Source organism: Hibiscus syriacus, unplaced genomic scaffold (genome assembly GCF_006381635.1).
Source record: "Hibiscus syriacus cultivar Baekdansim isolate YM2019G1 unplaced genomic scaffold, ASM638163v2 tig00111388_pilon, whole genome shotgun sequence".
Taxonomy (NCBI): Eukaryota; Viridiplantae; Streptophyta; class Magnoliopsida; order Malvales; family Malvaceae; genus Hibiscus; species Hibiscus syriacus.
Window position 1 is genome coordinate 416,469 of NW_024063076.1, and position 21,427 is coordinate 437,895.

At 38.4% G+C, this 21,427-nt stretch overlaps 1 pseudogene; it reads right to left on the reverse strand.

The window, feature by feature from the left end:
• The window catches only part of LOC120160064, a 35,803-nt pseudogene that overhangs the window by 4,664 nt on the left and 9,712 nt on the right, over nucleotides 1-21,427 (reverse strand).

The window sequence follows — 21,427 nt, forward strand, 5'->3', positions numbered from 1 at the left end:
GCTGAAATGTATCCAACAACAACATCAGTTCAATCCATTGATCAGTTTCACTACTCATCAAATTTCTCCTCAGATGAATGTCCCAAATCCACCTCCCATTACTAGCATTTCTAAATTCTGCAATGAACCCATCCTTTTAACCGACAAAGCAAACATTCTGGAAAATTTGGTCTTCAAAGGGATGTTGCTTAACCAACTATCATGCCAAAACCTAATTGAATCTCCCTGTCCCACCTGTAAAATTAGGTGATTACGAAAGCATAACCCAAAATTGTCATTCGACCAATAGTTATTAATGATTCATTTCCAAATCCAAGAAGCATTGGAAGGTAATTTCTTGTTCAAAATAATAGATTTCCTATCAACATTATATTTGCAGCATAAAACCTTTTTCCACCAAGAGTCTTTCTCAGTCCCAAACTTACAAACCCATTTTCCCAAGAAAAACTTATTCCTCAGTTTTAAATCTAAGATACCCAAACCCCCAATTCTTTCTTTTTACAAACTAAAGACCAATTAACCCAGTGTATTCTTTTCTTGTTGTTGTCCCCCACAAAAATTGGCCATGATAGATTCCAGCTTTCTCCGAACACCCAGAGGCATTTTAAAAAAGGACATGTAATAATTTGGTAGCGTCCAGTACTGATTTTACAAGAACTGCTCTTCCGCAAGGGGTAATGACCCTATTTTCCACCCTGCAAGCTTCTGATAGAAATTATTCACTATCGGTTCCCATAGACACAGAATTTCGCATTGCACCCAAAGGGAGCCCCAGATAATCTGTTGGAAATTCTCCACGAATACACCCAATTGAATTTGCCCAATCCTCAACTATTTGATCTTCTATATTAATCCCAAAAATTTTACTCTTCAACAGATTTAGCTGCAAACCTGTACACAATTCAAAGACCACCAAAACCCTCTTAATATTCTTCAATTGACCTTCTGAAGCTCTGCAGAAAATTATCAGATCGTCGGCGAATTGCAAATGAGACAGCGTAAAAGATGAAGTGTCGCGTCCTATCTGAAAACCATCAAACAACCCCAGCTCGACTGCTTTAGATAGCAAAAGGTTTAGGAATTCTCCCACAAGATTAAAGAGAAGTGGAGATAAGGAACATCCTTGACGAAGCCCCCGAGAAATGTTGAAACTTTCTGTTGGAGAACCATTCACAAGAATTGAAATTGAAGTGAAGTAAAACACTCATAATCCAAGACTGCCATCTTTCTCCGAACCCCATTAACTTCATGATTTTGATCAAGATATCCCAATCCACAGTATGTATGCTTTCCTAAAATCCACTTTGAACACAATTCCTTTCCTCCGTTTCCTCCTCCAATAATCAATACCCTCATTGGCTAAGATGAACAATCACATATCTGTCTCCCTGGGATGAAAGCAAACTGTGAACGGCCAATCAACACATCTATACACATCTTTAACCTTCTTGATAGGACCTTGGATAAAATTTTGTACAAACCAACCAACCAAACTAATGGGTTTATAGTCGTCAATACGAACCGGATTCGGCTTTTTTGGAATTAGTGTGATAAAAGAATGATTCACACCTCTCCCTATCTTTTTCCCATCATAGAAACCCTTGAAAAAATTCATAATGTCTTCCTTCAAAACTGACCAAAATTTCTTGAAAAACCCATGTTCAATCCATCTGGCCCGTTGCCTTATTACTCTCCGAAGACGCAATTGAGTCCCAAATCTCTTCCTCCGAGAAGTTTCTTTCTAGAAGAAAAGATTCATCCTCAGAAAGCCGATTAAAGTTCAAATCCAAATGCTCCCCTCCACCGTAGGTTGCAAAGTTATAGATATCCCTGAAATATTCATGAATGAAAGACTTTATCTGTTTCGATCCGATATCAAATTACCGCTGACATCCAAGTTTTTAATTGCATGACCCTCCCTCTATTTGATGCACACTGGTGGAAATATCTATGTTCCGATCACCATTCTGGATCCAATTCGCCCTTGATTTTTGGTACCAAAGTAATTCATCTTTTTTGTACAAAGACCATAGTCATTCTTATCTCTTGCAATGTCCTCCATCGAAATCATTTGATTCCCTGATGTATTAATGCTTCCTTGTCTGAAATAGATTTTTCAGGTTCTCTATCAATCTCGTAATTGCAATCGGCTGTTTTTGGACCGTTCTGATCACTTCCTTTGATTCTTTAATTAAGACTTCAATACCCTTTCTTTTCCCTTTCTTCAATTCTTCAATTTTTCTTTCAACCGTATCTTTAAAACCCCCTTGATAGGACCTTGGATAAAATTTTGTACAAACCACCAACCAAACTAATGGGTCTATAGTCGTCAATACGAACCGGATTCGGCTTTTTCGGAATTAGTGTGATAAAAGAATGATTCACACCTCTCCCTAACTTTTTCCCATCATAGAAACCCTTAAAAAAATTTATAATGTCTTCCTTCAAAACTGACCAAAATTTCTTGAAAAACCCCATGTTCAATCCATCCGGTCCCGGTGCCTTATTACTCTCCGAAGACGCAATTGAGTCCCAAATCTCTTCCTCCGAGAAGTTTCTTTCTAGAAGAAAAGATTCATCCTCAGAAAGCCAATTAAAGTTCAAATCCAAATGCTCCACCTCCACCGTAGGTTGCAAGTTATAGATATCCCTGAAATATTCATGAATGAAAGACTTTTATCTGTTTCGGATCCGATATCAAATTACCGCCGACATCCAAAGTTTTTAATGCATTGACCCTCCCTCTATTTGATGCACACTGGTGGAAATATCTAGTGTTCCAATCACCATTCTGGATCCAATTCGCCCTTGATTTTTGGTACCAAAGTAATTCATCTTTTTTGTACAAAGATCATAGCTCATTCTTATCTCTTGCAATGTCCTCCATCGTAATCATTTGATTCCCTTGATGTATTAATGCTTCCTTGTCTGAAATAGATTTTTCCAGGTTCTCTATCAATCTCGGTAATTGCAATCGGCTATTTTTGGACCACGTTCTGATCACTTCCTTTGATTCTTTAATTAAGACTTCAATACCCTTTCTTTTCCCTTTCTTCAATTCTTCAATTTTTCTTTCAACCGTATCTTTAAAACCCACCTCATCCATTATGTAATTAAAGAGTCTAAAAGGCTTTGGACCCCAATTTATCCTACTCGTTTCCATCGCCACTGCATTGTGGTCGGACAGAGATTTAGGTAACAGTACCTGTACAATGTCTGCGAATAGACGTAAAAAATCGTTTGAAACAAGAAAACGATCCAGCCTCACAAACGAAGAAACTTCCCTGTTGTTACACCATGTAAAACTCCATCCAACCATCGGTAAATCTACTAAATTTGCTTGAAAAACAAATCCTTGATATCCTTAGTGATGTCGAATTATGTGATTTCCCAATCTTCTCATCCTGTGACTAAGCAATTCCTCCAAGAAAGCCTTTCCGAATCTGTTGTAGTACCATACACATTTATAAAACAACAATCCTCATTTAACTCCTTGATAGTACCTTTAATTGACACAAACCTGAAATTAATCTTCTGCATCTGTGCTAAGAACCAATTTTCATCCCAAAACTTAGTATTCCTCCGGATGCTCCTTCTGAAGGCGACACAACATATCCTCCAAGATACTTACCCCCTAACTTCCTTTTCAATGATGGTTTAATCATCTCCAATTTAGTTTCTTGCAAAAAAAGAAAAGAAAGTTTCCTATTGCTTACCACCTTCCTAACAGCCCTTGACTTTTCTTTCCTTCCTAATCCCCTGATATTCCAAGTTACACATGAGACTCCAACCATTTACAGTACATTAAAATCCTTATCCAGAGTTGCAGGATTAATTCCTACCCTCTGCTCCCCTGCTCGGATTCAAATCCGAAAGCTTCTTGGCAAAGACTTCCTCCCCTCCTTTGAATGTTAGCCCCAACATTTTGCTAATCTTCCAGGTAGAGTCGAACTCCTCTTTCTCTATTGAACATTCAAACGATGATACAGCTCTGTCGGAGTCAAATTTATTATTTTTCTTACCCGACCTGCTGTAAATTCTGTCACATAAAAAAGTAGCATAATTGTTCGTTCTTCGATTTGTTGGAGGAGACGAAGAAGACCTTCTGTTTAAACACATTCCTGTTGATTCAGCATTAGCTCCTGCATCAGTTTGAACATGTTTTTTATTTTTTCCTTCCAAAACATTCTGCTGCAGACCAAATTGTTGTTCCTCCCGAACCAGGATATTTTTCCCATACCCCGTGTTTGTAAGTTTTACTGCTGGCCCAGAAGGAATGATTTTTAAACTGGAAGTGGGCTCCCATATTCCTTCGGATTGGCCCCACTCCGAATTATCAAATTCTCTCAACCCGAGACCTGCAAATTCCCCTCTGTAATTATCCTCAGGATCTCCTATATTTGAATTCCCAGTTGTAATTAATTGACTTTGTCTACCATGCTCCATTAATTCCTGTCCCATACTTTTGGCAGTATTATTTTGACTTTCATTACCCTGCCTATATAATTGTTGTCCCACACAGTCTGCAGACAACTCAACAAAAACACCTCCTTCCAACCACGTGTCCACCCTACTCCTAAAGTCATTGGTTGACCTAGAAGGTCTGCCAACTGCCTCTGTAACAGGATCTTCTTCTTCCTCCTTTGACGCACCAGTATTGCTGTTCACACCGTCGGCAACCACCTCTGAAGACATTGCTGTAAAAGGTTCCTGTTTTTTAAAAACCGATCCCAAACTTGTTTTTACCGTGAAAGATCTCTCGTATGACCCCTACGTTAATGTTTCCGGTATATCAAAAGGGCTCGCCACCCTCAACAACATCCTTGTTATAGACATATCCTCTCTCTTGACCGTCGATTCATGAATGCAAATTAATTTCCCCCACCTTGCAGCAAGTTTTTCCATAAATGAAACATTCCAGCATAACAATGGGACTCCAACCAAATCAACCGAACAAAAAGCCAAAGGAATACCTTTCTCATTCAAAATAGGTTCCAGCCATTCAAACCAGAAGGTTAACTCCTTTTTCAGCCACTGCTCCTCTAAATCTTCAACCGAACTAAAGGTTATAATGCATTAGTTCCAAGCATGTCCCCAGCTCGCTAACTTAACCGAAATCCCATCACTCGCCAAACCCTTTTGAACAAGATCCAAATCAAAAAGTGGTTTAATAATCCCCGTTAAGGATCTTCTAACCCAATCTGATTCATAAGAGGGTATGTGCATCTCCCACACGTTCTTCTTCCCAGAGTCCAATCTCAAACGCCCCTCTCTATTATGATTTATCCCCGGTTCAACCTCCAACCTTCCACTGCAGACCAGTACATCCTTATATGTTCTTTCATCCCTAAGGCGACCAAAATATTCTGCTCCTTATCTTCTTTTCCTTTCCTCTCCCTTTATCGAACTACCTTCTTCCACTTTCGACTTACTAGTGTCACCATTCCAATTCCGATAACTCTGGTATTTTGCAACCCCTACAAAAAGTATTTTCAAGTAATTAGGGTAGGCCAAAAGGGTATCTTTCTTCTTCCTTTTCTCCTATAGAATTCCTTTCTTATCTCAAAAATACTTATATTGGTAAGGATTAAGGAAGAAGGGGGAACAAGCACGGTAGGCCTGCTCTGCACAATAGGGAATTACATGCACTCATTCCAAACTCCAAAGTAAGAACCTGTTGATTCTCTCTCCCCCCTAACCAGTCAGACGGTAAAATTGTTTAGTACAAGGTCACAAAGGAAAAAGTGAAGAATTTATCAACCTGAAACTTAAGAGGGAATTTCATTTCCACAAGGAACTGATCAAAAGGCTGAGTGTTCTTCAGTTTTTCTAGCCCAAAACAATGTACACTTTTAAAATTAGCACCAGCTAACACTGACGAAGATACCAGTATGAAAACCCAACATGAAGTGATTTTGATGTCAAAAGTAAATAAGGGGGAAAATATCAAATGAACTTATTAGAGCAATCCTAGGCCATAAAAGACAAGGAGTAACAGCATTAAGTACATCTTGATATAAATTGTTTGTGATTGTTGAGAAACAACTTCAACACTCACCATCTTCATGCTTCAGAGAATATTAATTCACAAAGAAAATACTCATATATGTTCCTAATGTACATGCATAAAAGATAATTTTTTAATAATTAATGGAAGGAGTCTATTTTATCCCTGGAAACTATTTATTAGTTTAATACAGTGGTAAGGATCAATAATATAGAGATCCTAGCTTGAAAGAAAGTATTAAAGCAAACCACTAACCTTTAAATCGGTCATCTGGATAGACAGGAACATCAAAATAGATCAACCCCCGTCGATACAGACCTTTTACAATGTCAGGATCAAATAGGATGAATGCGTTAGCTTCTTCTTTGCATATTTTATCTATTGATGCCATTTCTTCTTCTGAAAGTTTCTATAAAAGGAACAAAGAATTGTGAGGGTGCAAATTATACCAACTAAAAGACAAGTATATGCATCTGAATAGGCCATGCAAGCCACTCTAATGAAACTCCTTAGATAATAAGACAAAGGGACATCAGAAACCTTACCTTAAACTCTTCTAGAGTAAAGTTAACGAGACACATTCCCCACCAAGGTTCAATTGGAAAATCCACAGGTTGGATAGGTAACAACTCTTTTGCAATTGACTTGTTGAGCTTCCACATAATTTTCTGGATAGCTCCAGATAAGTAAACAATAGGTAAGGTGATAACAAAGGTACTATACTGGATATATGTCTAACTTGCATAACATAGGGAAAATGTTACCATAAAAAAACTACAACGTAAACACAAGCAACTTATTTTTTCCATTAGAATACTTTCTCTTGAAACGAATGAAAAAATGAAGAGTTCATCAAACATATCAACAACCAACGGTACAAGGAAGAATTATTAGAGGTTAGGCAGTTTGCAAAAAAAGTTCTTGTGTACTCAAGCAGGCAAAAAGTCAATGCCTAAAATAAATTTTTTTTATAAGAGTTGGAGGTCTCATTAAAACCCCCCTTCATATTTGCTAAAATACCCGGAAGTATATTCGCAAAAAGCGGAAGGAGGAAAAGAGTACCTCAAAGTTTATTGATAAATAAAACATTCATACAGGGGGTCTTAGTACATCAAAACATTCATTCCTAACATATATTTTGACTCTAGCTCAGTTAATCTCATCCTACCCCAGCCCAAACAAACCCCTGACTTAGCCGATTCCTGACTTAGCTAAAGCGTCTACTTCCACATTTGCTGCTCTCTCAATCCAACGGAGAATAACCTCTCCATCTCTAATTTTGTCGACTATTTCCTTTGTAATAGTAGCATAGATACTAGGACACTCTGCTATGTTCTTAATCCATTCCACACAATTCTTCCAATCAATTTCTATCATTAAACGACCTTCGTGTCTCCATATCGAAGTTCCAAAGAAAAGCAGTCCCGATTTGATGGCCAATAATTCTATCAATACCGGAGGACCAGGCCCTGATGGTTCCAAAAAGATCCCAAGACCTTCACCCGAATGGTCACGAAGAATCCCCCCCAACTCCACTTGTTTTCCAAACTCTATCCACTGCTGCATCCACATTCAGTTTGAGAAAGCCCTCCGGGGGAGGGGTTCAGCATTTAGGAGGCTGGGATTGAATCTTCCTTGTTCAGAAAGAATCCACTAGAGATGGATCTCTAATTATCGAGTCCATCGAAATAGGAAAGTTGGGGTATTTAGCTACAAACCATGTTGCCAGTCTAAATCTTGCCACGAAGAATATGTATGTCGGATCTAATGGTTTTTTTATAGAAGATTAGGCCTCATTAAAAAACCCCTTTTTCACCCTCCATGTTATGTAAGTAACATGAAGGACAAAGAAAGGAGGAAAAGAGTGCCTAGAAATTTATTAGATGAAACAATAGTACAACAAACGCAGACCCTAAACATCTGGTACACCACCAGGAATTACATAAAACTTAAACACAACAGCTAAAAATAGGAAATAAAATTTCCTACACCTCAACACAAGCAGACAGAAACCAAAACATCACCATATCCCATCTTTAGCTAATTTGTCAGCTTCCCAATTTGCAGCCCTCAAGATATGCCTAATAATGATATCCTTCCCTACCATAAGAGAGACTATATCCTTCACCAATAATTGAAACATAGGAGTGCATAGACCTGGATTCTTGATCCACTTCAGAGCATTGCTTGAATCAGATTCAAGAATAAGCCTCTGATTAAGAATAGAACTTAAATCTTCCAGAAGACATAAACTCCTCTTAATCGCCAATAATTCTGCCAGGATAGGAGGACCACCCCCTACTCTTTCTGAAAACCATTGAAGCAACACGTCTTTGCTGTCCCGAATCAGACCACCAATACCTCCCTTATCCCAGCCCTTTGCCATCGCTCCATCAACATTTAGCTTTAAGAACCCATCCGGAGGAGGAACCCAGCAAATTGGTTTAGAGTTACCATTTCCCTGTCTTCCCACCAAATCAGCAAGTTTTAAATCACCCACAAGTGAGTCTAAAGGGATATGCACATCCTTGAATTTTGTAACAAACCAGGAAGCTATTCTAAAACAAACAATAAAGAACAGTCTCACCACATCCAGCTTTACTTTCTGAAAAATAGCCTCGTTTCTGCATTTCTACACTGACCACATCAACGCCCTTGGAATAATTTCCAGATCAAAGAGTTCGGAAGTAAATCATCCCACAAATTGAAAAAGTCAATGATATTCTTTGGAATCACGAAAGATAAATTCCAGATATTCAAAAATCTGGACCACAGATCCCATACTACCTCGCAATGCAAAAAGAGATGCGTAACTAATTCCATTTCCCTACCACACAATAAACATAAATGATCATCAATCCTTGCCACTCCTCGCTTCAATAATTCCTCAACCGCCACTCTCTGATGAGCAACTTGCCAAACAAAGTCTCCACCCGAGGAGGAGCAATCTCTACCAAATATGCCTCTCCCAAGTCTTCTTCTTCTGCTGAATACCATCTTGATCAAAGAAAATGTTAATACAAGATTTAGCTGAAAAACAACCCTCTCCATTCCCTGACCAAATCCAACAGTCTTCCTCAAACACAACCTCATTTCTGCTCTTCCACAATGTCCAAAGCACAACCCCTGGGATAAATTTCCAAATTGCTGATTTTGGCACCAGATCCCCCCAAGCTGGTATGAAAGTTAGGGAATTTACTTGCAGTGTTGAGGAGATTTTCCAGATTTTTAAGAAGTTGTTCCACAGATTCCATGCAATTATGCAAGAGAAAAACAAATGCAAGACGTTTTCCACTTCACACTTACACATTGGGCATATAGGATCCGAGATCCCTTGAATGCCCCTCTTTATGAGTTCTGCTCTCATTGCTAGCTTGTGATGCACAACTTGCCACATGAAGGTTTCTACTCTCAGAGAAACTAATCCCTTCCAAAAGTATGTTTTCCAGAACTGATCTACTTCTACTGAATTTGAACATACCCTAATACATGAACTAACCGAGAATATGCCCTCTCCGTTTCCTTTCCAAATTAGGCAGTCTCTCATTTCTACCCCCAATTTGAAGTTACTTAAAGTTGTCATTAGATCTAACCATTGCTTTAATTCCCAATCACTTGGGTTTCTTCTCATTTCTATATTCCATACCCAATCCCTACCTCTCATTTCACCAAACTCGTCTATTTTCCCATTATGGTTAACTGAAAGGGCGAACAGTCTTGGGAAGACATTCTTGAGGGGAGAGTCCAATATCCACAAATCATGCCAGAATTGTGTAATTTCTCCATTACCAACTTTAATCTGGAGATGACTGCGAAAACGAAATCCGAATTCATCGTCTTTGAAATGATTGTTAACTAAACCCCTCCAAATCCAAGAATCCAGTGCGCTTTTATGATTGCTCAACAACAAGGAGTTGCTGTCTAAGTTATATTTACTGCAAATCAATCTTTTCCACCAAGATTCCTTTTCGTTAGAAAATTTCCACTACCATTTGCCCAATAAAGCTCTGTTCTTCAAATTAAGATCCAATATACCTAGACCTCCCCTATCTTTCGGTTTACATACAGTGGGCCAACTTATCCAATGAATCCTATCCTTCTCTGCTCTACTCCCAATAGGAATCTAGCCATTATGGATGAAAGTTTCTTGTTCACACTTGAAGGTATCCTGAAGATTGAAAGATAGTAAGATGGAAGGGAACTCAAAATCGATTTTAATAGGACTAATATGCCCACCAGAGATGTTAGAGTGGAACTGAAGAAAAGAGGGGTTACTCTGGATGATGTTCTGTGTCCTTTATGTCAAGTATGAGGAAACAATTCAACATCTTTTTATATCTTGCTCGGTTACAGAGGAGCTGTGGTATAGATTTTTAAGGTTTTGGGATATCTCTTTAGTTTTGCCCCAAGAACCTTCTTCCCTACTTTGTTCTTGGTCTTATCTAAGGGAGTATTCTATTATTTGGAAGTTTATTCCAGGAGTTGTTTTATGGTCTTTATGGAAAGCTAAGAATTCAGTGGTGTTTGAAAACTGAAAATTAGACACTTCATCTCTGTTCTTCATTTCCAAATTTAGGTTGGCTAAATGGTTTTTAGCTAAATTCCCTCATGCTAATATTCAGGTTGACTTACTAGTAGGGGATCCATCAATTGCAGACAGATTATCTATTAAATCCTATAAAAAGAAGAAGGTTATTTGTTGGTCTCCGCCTCCTGATTTCTTTAAATTCAATGTTGGAGCGGTAAGAGGCGATGGGTTACAGGGTGAAATTGGAGGAATTTTGAAAGATTCGAATTGTTCTACTTTAACCACCTTTTCTATTGCTATGGGACTTGGTCCTCCTACGCTAGCTGAGCTGAAATTAAACAAGGAATTGATTTATTCCTTTCTTCTGAATGGGCATTGAAGGGAAGACTAATCCTAGAGAGTGATTGTAAAACAATAGTTGCTTGGATTTTGATGCCATTCTGCCCCAACATTTTTCAGTACTTTGGTTGGGGAAATTGGGGCCTTAGTTTTTGCTAGGGGTATTATTGTTAGATGGATTCCTAGGAGCTGCAATTGGGAGGCAGACAAGTTAGCTAAAGAGGGGATTGGTTGATGTTTAGAGCTTTATGGTTGTTTTGGTTTGTATTTTATTTCGGGAAGTTTTTTATGTAAGTTGTAATCTTATGCAATTATGGTGTATCAATAAGATGAGGTACTCTTTTCCTCCTTCCGCTAGTTGCCTCTTACACAAGAGACAACTAAGAGGGAGGTTTTTAATGAGACCTCCTATTTCTATCAAAAAAAATATGCCCGCCAGAGATAGCGAGACTGCCTTCCAACCGATTAATTTATCGTGAAAATTCTATAGAATAGGTTCCCAAAGTGATGCAGATTTTCTTTTTGCTCCAAGCGGTAGACGAAGATAGTCGGATGGAAAAGTGCTCACAGTGCAGCCAATCTTTGACGCCCATTCCCTCAACACTTCTTCACTTATATTGATTCCAAACAATCTACTTTTGCAGAAGTTTAAACGGAGGCCCGACATTAGCTCAAACACTCGCAGGACTCTCTTCACATTTCTGATCTGATTTATCAAAGCACTACAAAAAATTATTAGATCGACTGCAAACTGCAGATGTGGGAGCATGAAAGACTGTCTGATTTTGCCAATCTCAAATCCACTGAACATACCCTTGTTTACTGCTTTGACCAGCATCAGGTTGAGAAGTTCTACTATATTGAATAGCAACGGAGAAAGGGAACAACCTTGTCTAAGTCTTTTAGCCATTGGAATTTCATCAATAGGAACCCCCATTCACTAAAAACGAAATAGAAGCCGAAGATATACACTTATGGATCCACTTACACCACCTTTCCCCAAAACCCATGTTCTCCATGATTTAGATTAAAATTGCCCAATCGACATTGTTGTATGCCTTCTTAAAATCTACTTTGAAAACAACCACCTGAAGACCTTTTTTCCTCTAAAAATCGATTCCTTCATTAGGGATGAACAGTCCAAAATTTGTCGACCGAGAATAAATGCAAATTGAGTGAGGCTGGTGATGTCATTAATACAACTTCTCAATCTTCTTGATAAAACCTTATAAAGGGTCTTATACGTACCTCCTACTAGGCTTATGGGTCTATAATAATCCAAACTTTTTGGATTGGATTTTTTGGGGATAATTGTGATAAAAGTATGATTGATTATGTGCTTCTAATTCTTTCTTGAAAAGAAATCTTTGGAAAACTTCAAGATGTCTTCTTTTAGGGTTAACTAGTATTTTTTTTAAGAAACACATTTAATTTGTCTAGACCGGTGCTTTTGAATTGTCGCAAGAATTAATTATTTTCCAAATCTCCTCCTCTGTAAATTTCTTTTCCAACAACCTACTTTGCTCACTTGACAGCTTTGAAAAGTTTAAATCCATATCCTCTACTTCCAGTGTTGAAACCCGATTGTATGCTTCAAAGAAGTAGTCTCTAACACTGTCTTTAATTACGAAGGGGTCTTGAATCATGCTACCATTAATTCTCAAACATTTCAAGATATTCACCCTTCTCCTATTTGAAGCACAAATATGGAAATACTTGGTGTTTCTATCCCTGTCATTAATCCACTTCAATCTAGACTTCTGCTGCCAAATTCTTTCTTCTAATTCAGAGAGCCTCCATAATTCTTTTATATATTCAGCCAGACATTCGATTGTAGCATATTGAGGATTCAATTGAACATCAAGTTCCAAATCGTGGATTTTCCTCTCTAAAGATGAAATGGATTCAGCCACGAGTACGATTTTGTTCCCAGACCAACCTCTTTTGGCTGATTTAATTCCTCTAAGAATGTTCAACATGCCTGCTCTCCTATTTTTCCTTTTATGTTATCGGATGGTCGTCTGTACCATATTATCAAAGCTCTTTTCCTCCATCAAATAGTTAAAAAGTTTGAAGGGTTTCTTACCCCAATTAACGTCTCCGTTCTCCAGCAATAAAGCATTGTGATCCGACAGTGATTTCGGGAGCAGAATTTGAGATAGGTCAAGATAAGCCTCCATAAAATTCACATCCACAAAAAATCTATCCAATCTAACATGGGTTGGATTTTCTTTGTTATTGCACCAAGTAAAATTGGCCTCCTATCAATGGCAAGTCAATGAGTCCAGTTTGTTGAATGAACGATCTGAACACCCTCTTTCTCTTCTTGTGATAGATAAACATTGAAGTCTCCCCCAAACACAAAGGTAACCCCATATTTCCTAGGTAGGATGCTAATTCTTCGAAAAAAACCCTATTTTTTCCCTTCAGTTGTTGGCCCATAGACATTAATGAATCCGCATCTAAACTGATTTTCTCTGAACTGCCCAAAGATTGCAATAAATCTGCTATGTATAAATTTCTCCTTCACTTCAAAAACATTCTCATCTCAAAGGCTGGGTAAGCCCCCTACTGACCCTTCAGAAGGACAGAAAGCATGACCCAGTAAAATCCCCCCACTTTCCTCAAAATAGACTTCGATATTGACGCTAGCTTTACCTCTTGTAAGAACATAAAAGACGATTTTTTTGTTTCTTGTTAGCCTCTGAACTACTCTTTGTTTTTCCTTTCTTCCCAAGCCTCTAATGTTCCACGAGATTATGGAGATTTTTGCCATATTTTGGTTAAAAATCCTACTACTGACCAAGGGAGATTATTTACCCCCTCCCCTCCCTTACTCTTCTCCAAGCTAATGATTTTCTCCATAAAGGTCTTCTTACCATCCTTAAAGGATATTCCCATCATCTTACTAATCTCCCACGTGGTTAAAGCCTCATCGACATATTCCGATAAGGTAGAAGAAGAAACCTTAGATGTACTAACCTGATCAAATGATTATGTAATTAAATTCCTTTTGGTCCTACAAACCTTATCAAAGAATTTGATTTCTTGTATGCTATCCACTTAACTCTGACTATAAGGTACGATCTGATTCTGATACTCTTTAGAGGTCTGTGGATACGATATAACCATTGTAGAGTTGTTTTACATTTATGGAAGAATTAATATTTGTAGCCGGTTAAGCCAGGTTTCGGGAGTTTGGTCCCTTGGGTCCATATTCCCCACATAGGGCTTCACTTTCTCTAGGCCCATAATCCGTCTGATTATCACCTACTTCAATTTCCTCGCTCGTGGCTCGTGGGGTCTGGTAATATTCCACCTTCCAAATGATTAAGCCCATTGGAAGAGGTGGCCTCATTGGAAGAGGTGGATTTAATAGTAAGCATATTAGTATCATTACCAACCCGTTTATTTGCTTGGCCCAAGTTTACCTCCTTACCAACCCGATTATTTACTTGACTCGTGTTCTCATCTCTTGTTTCCACGTGCTCTGGGGATCCCATTTGGTTATCTATATTTATTGTATTTCTCGACTCCCGAGGTGGCAGCCTCATAGCCCCTAAAGGGATCCCAACAATTTCGTTTCTTCTCCTATCATCAAGTTCACTTATCACCAGACGCTCATTAGATCTGTCACACTGATCCTCGCTTGAGGCATCTTCTTCAAATTCCAACCTTTGTGATGATTGTCTCGACCAGCCGCCCTCCCTCCTTCTCTGGTTTCCACCTGTCAGCTCTTCATTTATCCACTCTGTCACTCTGTTTCGTGACTCTGAAAGAGGCGTTTGAATATCCACGTTCAAAATAGGACTCCGACCGCCAAGGACCTCCTTCTCCAATGAGTCAGAATTCCAGATTCCTTCTTAATCACCCCCAGAACCCATATTCCCAATATTTCCTAGTTACAATACTGACGAACCAATCTTTATTCCTATCTTGTAAGGTCTTCCATCTGATAAACTGGTAACTGAATTTGGAACATCGAACGGACTTTCAACCCTTATCATAAATCTTGCAGCCGATAGGTCATCTTTCTTCTAGGTATCCTCATTAATGGCCACCAATAGGCCCCACCAGGTAACTAAGCTTGAGAATAATTATTCATGCCAGCAATTTAGTGGAATTCCAACTAATTCGACCGCGCAATATGCCATCGGAGTTCCAATCTCCATTATCAGGCGATCCAGCCAATCAAACCAATATAGTAACTCGTTTTTCTTATTAGATCACACCTCTCGAAGATCTTCCTCTGTATGAAAAATGACTATTACAAAGTTCCTCGCATAACCCCAACTTACGACTTTCACATCTATTCCATCGTTGAACAAAGCTCGTTGAACAACCTCAATCTCAAAATCGGCCTTTATAACTCCAGTTAGTGAGAACTTCATCTATTCCTTTTCTTTTGCTAGAATAAAAACGTTCACCGGGATTTCCTTCTCTCCTTCCACTCTTCGATTTATCAATGCCTCCTTAAATGATCTCCCATCGTTAAACTTGTTTAACAATTCTGATCTAAAATGAATGCTCCTTTGTCTCTGAGCATGGCGTCTTTCCGTCTTCTCAACTTCTTGCCTCTTCTACTTTTTTCCTTGTTTCTTTGCATATTTTAACATCCCTAAGAATACTCTTTTCCTATCAATCACGGCATTATTGACCTTCCCAATGGTGTTTAACATATCTCTTTGATTTTCAAAGTGCACGAAAGCAAAAGTGGTTTCCTTGTATCTTAGCCTTTAGTTGACGAGGGGGATGTAGACCTTAGTGGCCTTCCCATGATGGTTAAAAAGCTCCCAGAGAGCTCCTCTTGATATTCTCCTACTTAGATTATCAACAAAGACAGTCCACCTTGTTCCAGTGGGGAACGGATTTTCTCTAGGGAAATTAGCTCCGATGGGGAGACTCATTGTATTCTAATCATAGTGTTGCCTAAAATAATGTTAGTATAGCTCCTCCTGCTGAAAATAATGAAGGAAATGGGGTTTGGGGATAGATGGATTTGTTAGTTTCTATCTATTCTTGTTAATGGTTCTCCTAAAGAAAGTTTTAATATGGCCCGAGGGCTTAGACAAGGATGCTCATTATCACCATTGTTGTTCAACATTGCTGGGAGTTACTTAAACTGATGCTAAGGAAATGAGTGGAAGTGGGACTGTTTAGTGGATTCCTAATCAGCAAAAAGGAGAACTCATTTGTGCTTTCGCATCTCCAATTTACCGACGATCTAATCATCTTTTGCAACGTTTCATTAGGGCAGATCATAAATATTAAAAGGATCATTTGCGTTTTTGAGATAGCCTTGGGTTCGCAGTTGAATTTAGGAAAAAGAAAACTATATGGAATTAATATGGAGGATGATGTTTTAGAAGAATGGCCAACAATAGTTGGATGCTCGACTGTTGCATTCCCTTCAGAATACCTTGGCCTTCCTCTAGTCACGAAGAAGAACTCATACTCACTGTGGGAACCTATTTTTCAGAAGTTTCATGATAAGATGTCTAGTTGGAAATCGATTAGTTTATCCATTGTTGGCAAATTGGTTCTGATTAAATCTGTTCTAAACTCTCTGCACTTGTACTTTTTGTCCTTATTTAGGATGCCAACAGCAGTCTACAAGAAACTAAATTCATTAATGGCTAACTTCCTGTGGATGGGTGTCGAGAAGAGAAGAAGTATACAATGGGTGAACTGGTCCAAGGTAAGCCTATCGAAGGAGGAAGGATGAAGGAGGACTAGGGGTCCTGAATCTTGACCTACTCAACCGTGCACTTCCGCGTAAATTGGTGTGGAAGTTCGCGAGCAGAGGGGAAAGCATGTAGAAGGGGTTGATATGTTCAAAATATATTTGGAAGGTGGGATCATTCTTCCAAAAAAACTACTGAATTCTCAAGCCTATTGGTTATGGAGGGATGTCCTAAATTCCTTCTATAAGGAAGACAAGATTGGTTGCAGGAAGAATTTCAAAGCACAAGTTGGGAATGGTGACTCAATTATATTTTAGTGTGACATTTGGCCGGCGGAAACACCGCTGAAGGAGAGATTCCCGAGGATTTATGCATTGTCATTGAATAAAAATGGCAGGATCTCCGAATTTGGAACGAAAAAAGATGGGGATGGGATTGGAACATCCCTCTCCACAGGAGGCTTCAAGATTGGGAATTAACACAATGGGAAGATCTTATATTATTATTGAGCAGTTTTAGATCAAGTGACCTAAAGATGGATTGGCTATCTTGGATTGGTAACAGGGAAGGATCGTACTCAGTAAAGTCTGTTGAATCCATTCTATCAAAGCCAAAGAATAAATATGTCGAATGGAGTAAATTTATTTGGTTGGGACTTGCTCCACAATGGGTGGAGATTTTTCTTTGGCCAGTTAATGGGAAGATTGTTGTCAAAACAGAATCATTGAAGTGAAGAGTGAAGGCAGTAAAGGATTCCTTATGCCCACTCTGCAAGGATGAAACAAAAACAGTCTATCATCTCTTCCTAGGTTGCAAGGTGGCAAGGGAAGTATGGTCTCGGCTCCTGAGCTATTGGAAAGTCTCTACAGTTTTTCCAGGTGATATCTTCTCTTTCTTAATCTCTTGGCACAACAACGCACATGCTTTGCTTTCAAGTTTAATATGGAAGATTGTTCCTTTTGTTGTTTTTTGGACTATATGGAAATTTCGGAACGAGATAGTCTTTAGCAATTGTTCTTTGGATGTAGTGCATATCATATTTTTAACAAAGTTTTGATTAGTTTCATGGTTCAAGGTCTGCTACCCTTCGCGCTCCATCCCTTTTGACAACCTTGTTAGTGACCCATAGTTGGCTAATAGTGCTTTAAATGTATCCTTTATGCTACGGTGCAAGAGTGGTGGTCCCCACCACCGCCTAGATTTATATAGGTAAACGTTGATGGAGCCATGACAGATTCTTGGGATGGGGGTGGTATTGACGGACTGTTTTGTGACTAGGATGGGAACTGCTTAGCTTCGTTTTCAAAGGAAGTAGGGCAAGGACCTCCTGTGCAGGCAGAATTACTAGCTATAAAACAAGGCATTTCTATGTTCTTTGATTTGGAAATTAGCAAGAAGAATAGGTTGATTGTAGAAAATGACTGTAAGACAGCTTTAGACTGGGTTAAAGACCCTTTGCTATGTCCTGACCCTTTCTTGGATCTGGTTAGAGGTATTCAACAGTAGTAAGGGAACGAGCAATAGTTATTTGCCATGTAAGGAGGAACGTGAACGTTAAAGCAGACGAATTAGCGAAGCAAGGAATTGGGTAGAAGAGTTAGTCCTATAGGAGGTTGGGTATCATTGGGGTTGTTTCCTGTTTCTAGATTGTGTGTGGCATTCTCCCTGTTTAGTGATTTTCTATGAAGATTCATGTATTTGGTACTTTTGTAATTGATTTACTGTTGAAATAAAATCTAATGTACTCTTTTCCTCCTTCCACTATTTTTCAGATCACTTTACAGTAATCTGAGAAGTATGAAAAGGGTTTTTAATGAGACTTCCAATTATTATCCAAAAGAAAAAGAGTAATGAAAATGATTATCAAACTATGTTCTCTAGTATAGTATTGGTTTAAACATCATGGCCATCATACAATGCAGACCAAATAAATACTGTTCGCAAATTTGCCTACAAAAAGAAGAATAAAAGAATGATTCAAGTTACAACTGCCACATTACCATGGCTTGAGGATGAGTATTAATGTATGAGTTCATGGATTTGACTTGGATCACTACTGCAGGCATATATGAAAGGAGCAAGGACACAAAGCAGCAACCACAATGGTGCTACCAACACATATTTATACTTACATGAATTTAAAAGCAAAAAATTGATCCATTACCTTAGACTTGCATTTGTTCATGATATCAATAAATTCATTTCTTCCAATTCCCGTAAGTCTCAAGGCATCAGCAGCACTAAAATTTGGGATACTGTCATAAGGTTGCTCTGTCAACAATAAGAAATGCCTGTAAATGGTCAGTAGCTATTTAAATATGAGGCCAACACCAATTCATAAAGCAGTAGTCATTGCTAAAAGGTCAATGCTGCACAAAATATGCATAAAGGCACACATATATGTCTGCAAAGAAAAAGTCAATCAGTCCAAGAGAACTTCAATAAGAGCAAGTCGAATGTATTGTAAATAGTAAATATATACACTAGAAATCAAGGTTGAGATGTTACAGATGGGGTCTATAGTACATACTTTAATTTTAAAATAAAAAGGGGTGTGGTTGGGGGTATTGATTTGTGGTCAAAAGGGGTGTGGTTGGGTTTGTCTCCGCCTCGTGTAGAAGCTTTCCTATGGCAGTTAGCTCATCAGAAGGTTGCAGTTAAAATGGAGTTAGTGAAAAGAGGAATGTCCTTAGAAGAAGATATTATTTGTCCTTTCTGCAAGGAACATGAGGAATCTGTGCAACACTTATTCATTTCGTGTTTTGTAGTTTGGGAACTATGGAATAAACTGGCAAGCTTCTGGGATTTGTCTATTGTGCTACCACAGGACCCTCCTTCCTTACTTAATTCGTGGGGGAGTTTGAGGTTGAATTCATTGATTTGGAAGTTTATCCCGGGAGTCGTTTTTTGGTCTATTTGGAAAGCAAGGAATGCGATTGTGTTTGAAGGTTTAAACCTTGATAGGCTGTCTCTATTTTTCCTTGTGAGATTTAGGTTATCTAAATGGTTCCTAGCCAAGTATCCTAAATTCCCTATTCAGGAAGATCTGCTAATTGGGGATCCATCACTTGCTGATGGTATTTCTGTTCCTAAACCTAAAGATCATTATGTTATTGGCTGGCTTCCTCCACCTGTTGATTTCTTAAAGATGAATGTTGATGGAGCTGTTAGGTTAAATGACTCGATTGGAGGTATTGGAGGCATTTTAAGGGACTGGAATTGCTGCACTCTTTTGACTTTTTCAGAGAATATTGGTCAAGGTCCCCCACCAGTTGCAGAGTTAAAGGCTATTAAAAGAGGCATCGAAATTTTTCTAGCTTCAAGTTGGTTTGCTGCTAGTAGATTGGTTGTTGAGAGTGATTGTAAGTCAGCAGTGGAGTGGATTCACACCCCGTCTTTGGCACCAGTTTTCATGTTGGCTCTTGTTAGAGAAATTCTGTTGATCCTCTCTGAAAAGGTGTTTTAATTAGGTTAATTCCAAGGTCTTGTAATGGGGAGGCAGATAGTTTAGCAAAGCAGGGGATCGGTTGATTGTATGTTTTAGTTATAGTTCATTTTTCTATGGCTGTAGGTTCTTGAAGTAGCTGAAGTTGTTAAGTCTAATGTAAAATCATCTGCTGTATTGTTAAGTCTTATGTAATTCTGGTTTGGTAATAAAATGAGGCACTCTTTTCCTCCCTCCACTACTTGATCCTTTCTATTAGGAAAGGGTCAACTATGAGGGAGGTTTTTAACGAGGCTTCCTATTCCTATAAAAATAAAATAAAAAGAAACCTAAACACGGATTCCATAAATCTACACTGCAAATTACCATATATGAGTGTGTTCTTATTTGAGATTATAAGGAATCTCTCAAGAGCCCTCACAAACATGCAGTCAAATGAACAGCCACCGTCATTCTTAATTAGTGCTACTCTCGACCAATAAAAATCGGAGGCAGGGAGCAGAAAAGAGAAAACTACATTATTAACGTATCTAAATCATCTTGAAGTGCTAAATTCTTCAAGCAAACACTTTATCATGTGTAAAGTTTTTGTCTAGCAATTAATCCATGTCTAGATTTCAGCAGCTACTGTCTCACCGCCAGAATATAGCTTTAAGTTTCAACTGCCCATAAAATATTTGTACCACACAGATCATGCTATTGGTAAATTAGCAGCTACCAAGTAAATAAAGGTCAATTACAAAACCATGGAGGATAGTTTAACAGTTGCATCTTGTCCTCTTGCCTCCTTAGCACCCTAGAGATCAATCTTTTTGCACATAATTCATACTTTTATGCTAATAGAAATAGATGAATTTCAGCTCTTTCAGATACCTAGAAATACTTAATCGCGTAAGTTCGTAACGACCCTTGCCAATCAATACTGATTTACTTATTCTTTTATAACTAGAAAGATTGCATAAAAGATATGGTAAACTATAACAATATAGCAAGTTGGGATTATCACTTCAATAATAGGATTCAATAATTTAATGATATGCTTAGTATGAATGGAAACCTTTGAAATACAAAGAGATAAAAAATCATATATCTAGCAAGATGCGGCATAGGAGACTTCTCATCAGATCAATCAGCTATCTTCAGCCAAAAAAAATTTCCATCATCAGTCATACTTGGCAAAAAAAGGAGGATGTGGGAAGAAACCAAATAGGAGAGAGCAATTACCATTTTTCATAACCTCAAATATCATATCACAGTAATATCGGAAAGGAGAGACCCTCATTACACGGCAAACATACTCCGCAAGATGGTAAGGGAATAACTACAATTAAAAAGTTTTAAAAAAGTGAGCAGTAAAGAACAACTACAAATGTATCAGGGAAAACTGAACCGCAGAGTCATTCAACATCTTTTACAAATTGGAC